At 34.8% G+C, this 11896-nt stretch overlaps 1 pseudogene; it reads right to left on the reverse strand.

The window, feature by feature from the left end:
* Positions 1-1513: 1513 nt before the first annotated feature.
* On the reverse strand, positions 1514-10289 carry LOC107871613 (annotated as a pseudogene).
* Positions 10290-11896: the final 1607 nt, after the last annotated feature.

Here is an 11896-nt window from a genome sequence, read left to right on the forward strand (position 1 = left end):
CACAATATAATAATATTTTCAACAGATGACTCATCTGTTAGAAGAAGAAGAATAATAAACCAACAAATGATATAGTTATTTTCAATAGATGCTTAATGTGTTCCGACAGATTCTTATTCTTTGCAACATATTACACATCTGTTGGATAACATTTTTATCATGCACATATATCAACAAAAATACCACCACAAACAACAAGCTATATCGCACCACTACCAAAAACACCAAGCTATATCACCTCTTGAACAACACCAATGTTTTTACCAATACATTAACAACAACAACGATAATACCAACACCAACAAAACCAAGAACACCAGCAACACCAACAAAACTAAGAACACCAAGAATATACCTAGAACATCAACAACACCAACAAAACAAACAAACTATTCACCTACAACACCAACAAATACCAAGTGAAGTGATCAATACAACAACACAAATAACGAGACAAAATTGTCAGAATAGGTATCTCCAAAAAAGTCAAAGTTCAAGTTTCACTAATTTTACAACAATACTCAAGAACAAGAACAACAACGCCATGACCAACAAAACGAAGAACACCAAAAACACAAACAATACCAACAAAACAAACAACGCCAAGAACACCAACAAATATCAAGTAACGTGATTCAATACAATAACACAAACAACAAGACAAAATTGTCACAACAGATATCTCCAAGAAAAGTCAAAATTAAAGTTCACTATTTTTACAACAATGTTCAAAAATAACAAGAACAACAACAAAAGAAAATTACATTTCACTCAGAAAAGATATCTCATTTACGTCAACCATCATATTAAGAGCACAAATACCACAAATTGGGATTTTCTCGGGTTCGTTCTTTTTTTAGCATCAAATCTCAAAATTATTAGCCCATACATGAAGAGAATACAACTAAAGTTCCCTTTTTCTTCCTTAACTAAAAAGCACAAATTTTTTGAAAACCAACTAAAAGAGAAGTCTTAACCTGCGAAGAGATAGAAATTGACGGCTACACGGAAAGAAGGAATGATGTAGAGGCCGAACTTGAGGTCATCGGAGGTCGAAGTTCGTCGATTTATTGTCAATGGAGAGCAGCTTTGTTGGGGTCGGTTTTGAGAGACAGAGAGACAGAGAGAGAAGAGACGTTTGAGGAAAGTGAGAAGTTGATTGATTTTGAAAAAATAATTGAAATGAAGTTTTTTTTACTAAAAATTAAATAGTTGTGGATTTTTTGTACTTTTAAAAAGATTAGAAGTTTTAAAAATCATAATTGAATTCTCAATTAACTTAATAAAAAATTTAAGTGCCTTTGACCCTTGATCAAAATAGTCATCAATACTTCAATGAAGATTTATTATTCAATTTTCTCGAGTAACTGTAACATGTCAAGGTTGTCTGATAGAGCGTATACAATAAGCAGTATTTATGCATGCTTATTCATGTATTAATAGCCCTTGTATTGCTAATATCACAGTTTACTATGTATTAGTTGTATACCGTTAAACTAATACATGCATCGACTGAAGTCCTAACAAATAAAGGACTAAATTATCCCATAACTAATACATCCCCCAAACTACACATTGATGAAAATATTACAGTTTGAATTACATGAACATATATAGCTAAGCTGACCCTTCATAACTTTATCAGTTCATCAAGAAATAACAACACATAAAAATATGCTTTATTTTCCATATTCTACAATACTATGAAGATAATAAGATCCTAAGTTGCGTGGATTGTTCAGTTTCGATGCTGCACCCGTGTTGGGTTCTCCAAAAATGCACTACTTTTGGATAATTTGACACGCACTCGTTGACAATTTTGAAGAGTCCGACCAACATAGATAAGATCATCATTGTTCTGAACTTCTCACTGTGGTCCCTTGCAAAGGGATAAAATGCACCTAGCTACATTCGACGAGAACTTGATTATCAGATATCCGAAAAGTATCATACGTCAAATTTGAATTTTTCATTTGAACAAAAAAGGGACATGCTGTTTCCATAGAGCACAACCTGTGTTTCACGGAATAGAACATAGAAAGACAATAGAACAATAAAAGAGCAGAAAAGACACTGTTAATCTCCACGGGTTTAAGCCATACAAATTAACCTTCTTTTCTAATATACGTCACAATAGTATTTTACCCAAAAATCCGGAAAAAAAACTCTAATTACCATATGAACTTCAGCTTCTGTCTTATGAAAACCAACATATTGCAGATCATTGTTCATTAACTTGATAACACTGTTAGCCGGAAAAGTGAAAACCAACATATTGTAGATCATTGTTCATTAACTTGATAACACTGTTAGCAGGAAAAGTAGACTCCCTGGACCAGTTGGGTACTCATAATTCTAAGGTCATGGGGTGCCAGAGGCGGATCTAGTATTTATATTTAACGAGGTAAGGATTCTGGGTTTTGGACAGTGACCACAAGTTCATATGCAATAATAACTGACCATATAATGAGTATCAGTATTCAATATATCATCAAGTTTAGCATAGACATAATAGACAGGGTATTTCTAACTAGTCGTGCGTTCTTTGATTCAATCTCCTTTTGTTCCTTAATTTCTAGCTAGTCGTGCCTTCTCTGATTCAATCTCCTTCTGTTCCTTAATCTTGACTAATTCAATTTGATCCAAGGCATAGCTAAGAATTACGGGATAGGACATTAGTATATCTAATATCCTATCCCAATTTGAAGTTTTTTCCTAGAAGTTTCACATTTAAATAAGAAAAAGAAGAACGATCATATAGGCCATTTGGAACTTCTGGACTGAGATCATAAACTTTCAATATATGCAGCAAAGTATTTCTTTAAAGACAAAAGAACTTGTACCTGAATCCAACTGCGACATAATTCTTCAGTAGTATTTCTAGCAAAGCCACATATATCAGCTCCAACCATGGGAATCCCAAACAATCCAGAACTCAAAATGCCGGGAATACTATAAGCCAAGTCATCCCATGTGGCTGCATTATCTCCTGTCCAATGTGCTGTGTACTTGCCAGCACCCACAAAGGTAGATCTGCTAAGAATAAATGGCCTTTTACCAGTAATATCGATGAAAGCAGCATTGGTCGTTTTAGCTTCCAGGAATGAGTAGAGGTTGTGAACATTGTACTCTAAGGCATTCCCAAAATGTACTGATGTTGCTGGGACAGTCTTCTCGTTAATTGGACATAAGCTTCCATTGTTATTGATCATACAAGGAGGGTTGTCAAGGGTAGAAAATGGGGTTGGAGGAGAAGAGATGAAGTTAGATAACTCGTTCATGTCAAGCCAGAGCCCATCAACAGGGAGAAGGTCATGGAAAATCTTGATTTCATTACTCCAGAAGACTCTGGCTCGGGGATATATGAAATCAGGATAGTAAACTTTTCCTGGCCAAACTTCGCCACGATAAGGGACACCATCGTGTTTGATAAAAACGTCAGCTTGCATCCCTCTCTTGTACGTCTCATATGAGCTATTTATGCTGATCCCTGTGAACAAGTCATTGAGATCATAAACGAAACAGGAGTAGTGCTTTGATTAAGTCATTCAACCCAATACCTTTGCAATTTCCAAACTTCTACATCACCTTAAAGTATAAATATCAACAAAAAAGGGGCAGCTCAGTGCACAAAGCATCCAGCGTTCACACAAGTTCCTTGAAAAGGCTACACTCCCAAGGAGCGTGATGTAGGTAGCCTACCTGACGCTAATGAAGCAATAAGTAGAATATGTCGGAACTCACCTGGATCCAATATGAGAACAAATTTCTGGCCATTGTGGTGAAGTGCATCGACAAGTTTCTTCATCTGGTCAAGTGGATAGTTAACAGGATCAAGTGTGAAATCCTTATAACCATCCATATAATCAATATCTGTCCACATGACCTCAAGAGGGATCTGAGCTTCATAGCCAGCAACCACATTCCGAACTTCAGTAATATCTTTATAACCCCATCGGCACTGATGAAATCCAGTGGCCAACAATTCACAATAGATGTATATATTGTAGAAAGAACACACAATCCTCATATTCACAACTAGTAAAAGCTCTATCCATCACATTATGAGTACTGAAAGAAGTAGGATCACATAATGTTATATAACCGGGCTCTGCATTAACGAGTACTTAAGACAACAAGAAACTGTGCTCATTTTTAAGTATTGAACAAAATTCAAAAGTTAAGGTCATATGAAGTTAGTAAGCAGAATAAACACTACGAAACAATAGGTAATTCGCTAGTATAATTACGCACCAAATGACCAGTATGGCATGGGTGCTGGGCGGCCAATGAGCTCTGTGTACTTCTCCATGACCAACTCTGGCACAGGACCAGCAAAGAAGTACAAGTCAATGACCCCTCCAACCACCTTGTAGGTAATTCTGTCACCAGTATATACAACGTCCATACCATTGCTATTGAACAGCAAGATTCCATACTGGTCCCCACCCCAGGATGAGACCTTACATCCATGTAAAAAGGGTGGGAACCATACAAGTTGACGTCAACATTGCTACTACGAATATCAGCATTCCAAAGAGTTAATGTTTGGTTATGCTTGAGCTTTAATGTTCTCTTGGTATGCTCCCCGAGGCCATAAATAGATGACCGATTAGCTGGCAATGAAGAGGACAGTTGAAGGTACTGATCCTTGAAGATGAGGAACGTGTCTGGAGAGTCATTTTTAGGTGAGGTGTCAAAAAGAACATCACCTGAGGAACGACGCGTGATAGTGAAGCCAAAAGGGGTGGTGTTGTGGAGAGTGAAACTAAGGTCATAAATGGTATTTTGTAGAAGTAATGCGTGTCTTCGGATGATGGAAGTGAGGTCGAAGAACGCTTTCCTAGGAGGGAGCTTCGGGGGGATGAATGTGTTTCACAGGGGATAAATTCTTGAGGAACTTCCCATCTTTTATGATCTGCATCCATAATTCTGACTCTTAAACGATCTTTTGTCTCAAAGATGCAGAATCCATCAGCATGTAAACATGAAAAGGCTAATCAGTTTGTTTATAAAGAACACTATAATCAAATTTAAAAGATGATTTGACACAAAATAGATGAGTCTGTCTGCGGAGGATGGTGTGTAGGCAACCTTACCCCTCCTACCTTGTGAAGGTAGGAAGGTTGTTCCCCATCAGTAAAGCCCATCAAAATCAAGTATTGAAAGGTAATAATGTAGTAAAGAAGCCATGATATTAATAAAGGAGAGAAGAACAACAGCAACAACAAATAAAACAGTTAATGAATCAAAGAAAACAGCAGGTAATAAAATAAAAAATAAGATAGTAGGCAAGTAACAATAACAATACTGATATGGGACACTAGACAACGCTGGAATACCTACTAACCTTCTATCTAGAAATTTCGTCTTTTTTATAACGAGTATATCTCTTCATGTGTTTTGGCGTTGTTGGTGATTTCGGATAGATAGTTTATAGTATTAATCTATGAGTGTCTTGTTTCTTGTATCATTCTGTTGTGTGTTTTTATGTTTTTTGTTTGTTATACTGGTGTTTTTCCTGAGCCGGGGTATATCGGAAACAGCCTCTCTACTTCATCTGTGATAGTGGTATGGACTGCATACACTTTACCTTCCCCAGATCCCACTTTGTGAGAATACACTGGGTATATTGTTGTTGTTGTTGTTGTTGTGGAGTATATTTCTTCACTAAACTACAATAAATTTGCAGTCCAAACACAAATTCAACTTCCTACAACTCTTTTTCAAATAATCTTCAAATACTACTCTCTTTTTTACAAATATCACTTAATTCATATCGAAGCAATTACTTAGAATTAATGAAATTTCAATAAAAAGTTATCAGTATCAAGATCATTACCTAACAGTAAGGCTGAGATTTTGAATATCAGGTCCAAAAACAGATGAACTTTTGATGAGCAGTTAATGTCCTTCCAGAAGAGTCAACACCTACTGATCTAACAATATAGCCATATCCAATTCGTTCAGAATTTGTTGTAAGTGCTAATAATTGAACCAAAAAAGTGAAATACAAGAGAAAATTAGATAGAACAATAATAGTACAAGATTTTATAGATTTATCAATACTGTGTATGTTCATTGTGATGAGGAAAATATAATACTATCTAACTTTGTTGTATGATATTATATGGGAAATGGAAGATATTGTATTGTCCTTTATTCAATGGTCCAACACTCAACTGTATGTGGTTTCTATTGGAAGATATATAGGCTGAGAAATAGAACTTTGGGGTATACTTTCGTACTTAATGGCGTTTGGTTTATCAATTGCTTAACCTTTAAACAACTTTTTGGGGATTAGAGCGAATAGAATTTTCACAGCTCTTCTTCATTTAGCGCGCGACATGTGGCTGGTGAGCTGTAATATGCAGTGTTCTCCACATGGAAGGTTGGTGTTCAAAATTTAGTGTTAGCATTCTGTATTAATTGTATTGTACTAGAATATCTTGGTTAAGAACTCAACTGAGAAAACAGTGCTAGAATAAATAGGTATATATTCTTTTAACTATCACCGTAAGTTGGTATATTCACATACATACCTTAGGTCCGGTGTTTGTCAAGAGTCTTTAGATTAATGGAGATTCGTATGCCAAGTTATGAATAGATGTACCATATAGAGAGAGCATTTAGATTAGATATTTGCATGGCAATGCATGCTGGTTTGGGGTATATTGCATGTGTCAACAGAGTCTTTCAAGACAGCTTATTCTCCGTTTAATTTGATTACTTAATCTTTTAAGGCATAATACATGAACATGTCCATTAACTTGGCCTCAGATCACATTTATGGCTTCCAACTTTGGTTGTGCACAAGCAGACACTTAAACTTGTATAAAGTTGAACAAGTAGACACATATGTCCTATGTGGCGTCTACGAGGCCAATTCTTGTCCTACATGACGTCTTACATGTATTATGCTACATAGAACATGTGTATCAACTTGTTCAACTTTATACAAGTTCAAGTGCCAACTTGTGGACATCCAAAATTGGAGATCATAGATGTGCTTTGAGGTCAAGTTAAAGAGCATGTTTATGTATCATGCCATCTTTTTAACTTGCAGTGATCTTTTAAAAGGATATGCAAGTAACATGTTACTTAAAATCATGGTGACATGTTCTTCATAAGCTTTATAGTCAAATTTATTTGACATAGATCTTGTGTTTCTCCTATAACAGTTTAGAAATATCATGTTCCATGGATCTCATTCTAACACCATCAGATAACTGTAACTCCTGTGCATAAATCACAGTTATGCATATTGGAAATTGCAATTGGTGTTAGGAATGCAGATGCACAGCTTTAATAAGTTTGGAAAAGGACCACCATTATATGCCTACTACTTTGCTGCTGCTGATGATTGTGAAATATCCTACCTACCATTTGCCAAACCACCAGTAGTATGGATAGACGTGTCCCATTTGATTTACATAGCTTATGATGACTATCATGTAATATGGTGATAATGTTTCTCTTCCATACTATTTTATTATAGTTAAAGAAAAGAAATATGGGGAATGCGGATAACTTGCTTGCAGTTACAATCATCATCATTAGCAAAGTAGTGCTGACAATTATATAAGCCACATGTTGAAAACATAATGGAAGATTATACAATTTGTGTTAGCCTATTGACATAATATGTTTTAATAATAACAAATTAATAAAGGAAAAATGCAGAATACACCGAAGATGGAATTAAGGCAAGAAGGATCTTCTCCGGAGCTGAACTTGGATCCCCAACTACAAGGAGGTCGAAGCTGGATTTGGAACAACAATTATGAGAAGATCTCATTAGATTCCTAACTATCGGGAAGTCAATCCTACTAAAGACAATCACAGGTCAAAAGTAGATCTCATAAGGAACCATGGAAGGAAGATCACACCCTCTATATGGACATATTTGATATGAACATTTATGTTTGAGAGTCCATTTTTAAGAAAGGAAGATCATACCATACGAAGGGATATATCTAATAGGACGTACAATACAATGTGAATCCTCAATCAAGGAATCAATTCAAATCCTTGATTGAGAAGAAATTCCTTGGGTTTATCTTTTAGAGCAAAGAAGTCGGATCACATGAAGGCTATAAATAAGAAGATTAAAGATTGAAAGCCTAACGCAACTTCACAGGAAATCCTTAGTGCGTCTCAATCTTCAAGTCTTCATAAACCTTTGTAATTTTCAAGAAATAATAGTTTCAAAAAGAGAAAGATCGAGTCAACGTAGTTATACCAGTTGAGGCTGTGTCACAAGATTTGAATAACAAAATAAGATTTGAAAGTTGTTCAAACACTCTGTAACTTGTTTCTCCCATTGAAAGCTCTAAAGAAAGTCCCTGTAACCCAAGGGGACTGGAGTAGACATCACATCAGTGATTCAAACCAGGATAAATCTTTGTGTCTCTTACTTATTTGCTTCCTTACGTTTTCAACTCTATTCAGTTTTGCATAGTATACTAACCTGCAGGTGAGCGACTATCAATGCTGATCAGTCGACTCAAATAAAAGTTCTCAATTCATAACTCCCTTAACCCCCTCTTGAATTTCAATTTGAACTCATTGTAAATAAAAAGGTCTATAAATATTCAGCATTTTGGCCAAAATGTGTTGTTATAAAAAATCTAAATTTATTATTTGGGAAAAATATTATTGAATCTGCTCTTTGATCGTCCTCAACTCACTCTTCTATATAGTAGAAAAATCTAGTCGCGAATGAAAGCTGAACTAAATGCAACAACAACAACAACAACAAACCCAATATATTTCCACATCGGGGGGTCTGGGGAAGGGTAGAACGTACGCAGTCCATACCACTACCTCCAAAGAAGTAGAGAAACTATTTTCAATAGACCCCCGGCACAAGAAAAGAACAATATACAAGAAAAAAAAAAAACATCCAAGGCATGGGACATAATAAAATAACATATGCACTACATCCCCAAAAATATTGAACATTATCAGAACCAAAGCCCTCCTAACTACTGCCTACTCGCCCACACGGCTTAGCCCTCTATCCTAATGTTTTTCATCCATATCTTTCTATTTAGGATCATGTCCTCAGTCAGCTGTAACTGCTCCATGTCACGTTTAATCACTTCCCTCCAGTATTTCTTCGATCTACCTCTACCCCGCTTGAAGCCATCCAAGGCCAACCTCTTGCACCTACAAACCGGGGCATCCGTGCCCCTCCTCATCACATGACCAAACCATCTCAACCTCACTTTCCGCATTTTATCCTCCACCGACAACACACCCACCTTCTCCCAACACCGCTGAACTAAATGCAGCATTATAAAAAAAATATTTTTTAACTGCTAACTAAACTTCAGCTGGTGTTTCAAAATCTTGAAGTTTAGAAATTTTTTAAAGCAAAATTAAATTTCATATTATATGGGAAATAGAAAATATTGTATGGTACTTTACACTCAACCACCATGAATTTGTTTAATTTAATCATGAGTGAAAAATGCTTTTAGAAGAAAATTACTTTTTTTAGCTATGAAAAAATGCTTATTCTACTTTCCTTAAATACTACTTCCATTGACCAAACATCTAATTTTTTAAAAAACTAAACACCAAACATGAAAGCTGATCTAAATAATATAATTATAAAAAAAGAATCAAAATCAAGTTGGCAATAAGCAAGTGATTGATTTCTTTTAATTTTACTAGCAAAAAAAAAGTATCATATAAGTAAAATTTAAATAACAATTAACACAATCTTAATAAAGACTTAAAGATGTTGTCTAATACCTAAACAACAAACTCACCAACCAAATTGAAGAAAAGGAAGGAAAATGGCATCATCTCTACTTACCAAACAGTCTATCGGGGCTTCGTTTTCCATCTTCGAATCGGTTCAGCTGCCATCCAACTTCTCCTCTTCCAATCTCCAAATCCATGGTCACCGATTACCGCACAAACGACTAAATATTAAATTGAACGGAGTAATAAATAAGAATAATTTAGTCAAATTATTAATTTAGTTAATGTTTTTCTTAAGGAACATGTAAAATAAAATATGACAAGTATTTCAGAACGGAGAACTGGAAGTTCAGGTAGCCAACCTAATGAACTACTAAGATTTCTGAGTCTTGGAAGTTGATGTTTATTTCATACTTTTTTTGTATCTGTGATCGTTCCACCAAGTAAGAAATCACATGTAATTTTTTTGTATGCGTATGCGAAGTTGGTAAGGATTAATACTTCATTTCTATTGGGATCTTTACACAAAAAGTCGATTTAGTTTACTGTATACATTTCTAGTTGGCATATATCAATGACACATATTATAAATGAATTCTACATATAATATATATCGGTTAATTTAAGTAGTTGAGTATTCGACTATTGTGGTTAGTTCGTTACTTCTATTTCTATGGCCGGTGATCATAAAAACCCCAATAAAGTTTGATCTAGGCTGATCTATATGTCCTTTTTGTTGGGTTTTTCATCACTCTATTTTGTAAGTCCAACCTATTGCTCATGGCCCAACACAACAATAATTCATTTTATGTAGTATTCGCGAACTCTGGGAAAAAACGCCACCTAAACATTTTTAAATTATTAAATGCCTATAGAAACGATAATAACAACAATTCAGTATAATTTCACAAGTGAAATCTAAAAAGGGGAGAGGCGTAACGGTCCTTATCCTACCTCTATGGGGTAGAGAGGTCAATCCTGATACGGTGTCGACTCATCGAAATCGTTATTCAAGACAGATATAAAAAACAAGAGTAAAAAGTTTTTAAGCACAATGAATCCATCTACTTTTTCTATCATCTGGTATGCGAAACTCATTTGTTCAACTATATCATATGCATTGCAAAGTAGTGTAGGGTCTATTTAAAGTTTTTTTAAAAAATACTCCATATCAAAATTTCTTCAATCCCCTTATTCAATCCTGAAGGATCTATCTGTCTATCAAAAAATTTACACATACACATTAGAACAACAAAAGATTCACGCCACTTAGGGTTTATTTAAGAAAAAACGGCTCCCTATAAGAAAGTTTTTCATTTCAATATTCGAATTTGAAGAATCTATCGATCTACTAACAAGATTTTATCACACAAACATGAGAACAACATTAAGAAAATCAAGGGAGCATACAAATACTCCATATCCCCTTATTCGATCTTGAAGGATATCTATCTGTCTACCAGAAAAATTTCACACATCACATCATAACAAAAGATTCACGCCGCCTAGGTTTTATTTAAGAGAAAACGGTTCCCCATAAGAAAGTTCTTCATTTCAGGATTCGAACCTAAAAAATCTATCGATCTGCTAACAAGATTTTATCACACAAACATGAAAACAACATTTACAAAATCAAAGGAGTATAGAAATACACATAAATAACCAATCAAAAAGGGAAAACAAATCAAGTGTACCTACAGAAAACAAGTCTATAATTTATTTTAAAACAATAAAGATGAATCAATTAATTTATTAAAGTTTACCTATTATTAGAAGAATACTCATACAATTTTCCTGTACATGAATAAACAATAGTAGCAACTTGAGCATCACATAAAATGGCTAACTCATTAGCTTTTTTCACTGATCCTTGTCTCCTTTTGGTGAAGGTAACATCTCTATATTGTGAGTTCTCAATTTTCTTCATATCAATTTTTCTGCTCACCATTTTACCTTCCTTTTCAATAAGTGAAAAAAAAAAATAATAATAAGTCATTTGTGATGAGTTTATGTGTTTATATAGATATGTTGAAGGATGGAAAGAAATTTTAGAATTTAGGTAAGAAATTTAGGAAGTTACTCACACACAGTCTTTATGCCAGATGGAATTATCTTTTCATGGTTAAGTTGAGTGTGTCTTAGACTTTTCGAATATAGCTTAGGATGTAAACGATGACTTTTT

This window comes from Capsicum annuum, chromosome 5, assembly GCF_002878395.1.
Source record: "Capsicum annuum cultivar UCD-10X-F1 chromosome 5, UCD10Xv1.1, whole genome shotgun sequence".
NCBI lineage: Eukaryota > Viridiplantae > Streptophyta > Magnoliopsida > Solanales > Solanaceae > Capsicum > Capsicum annuum.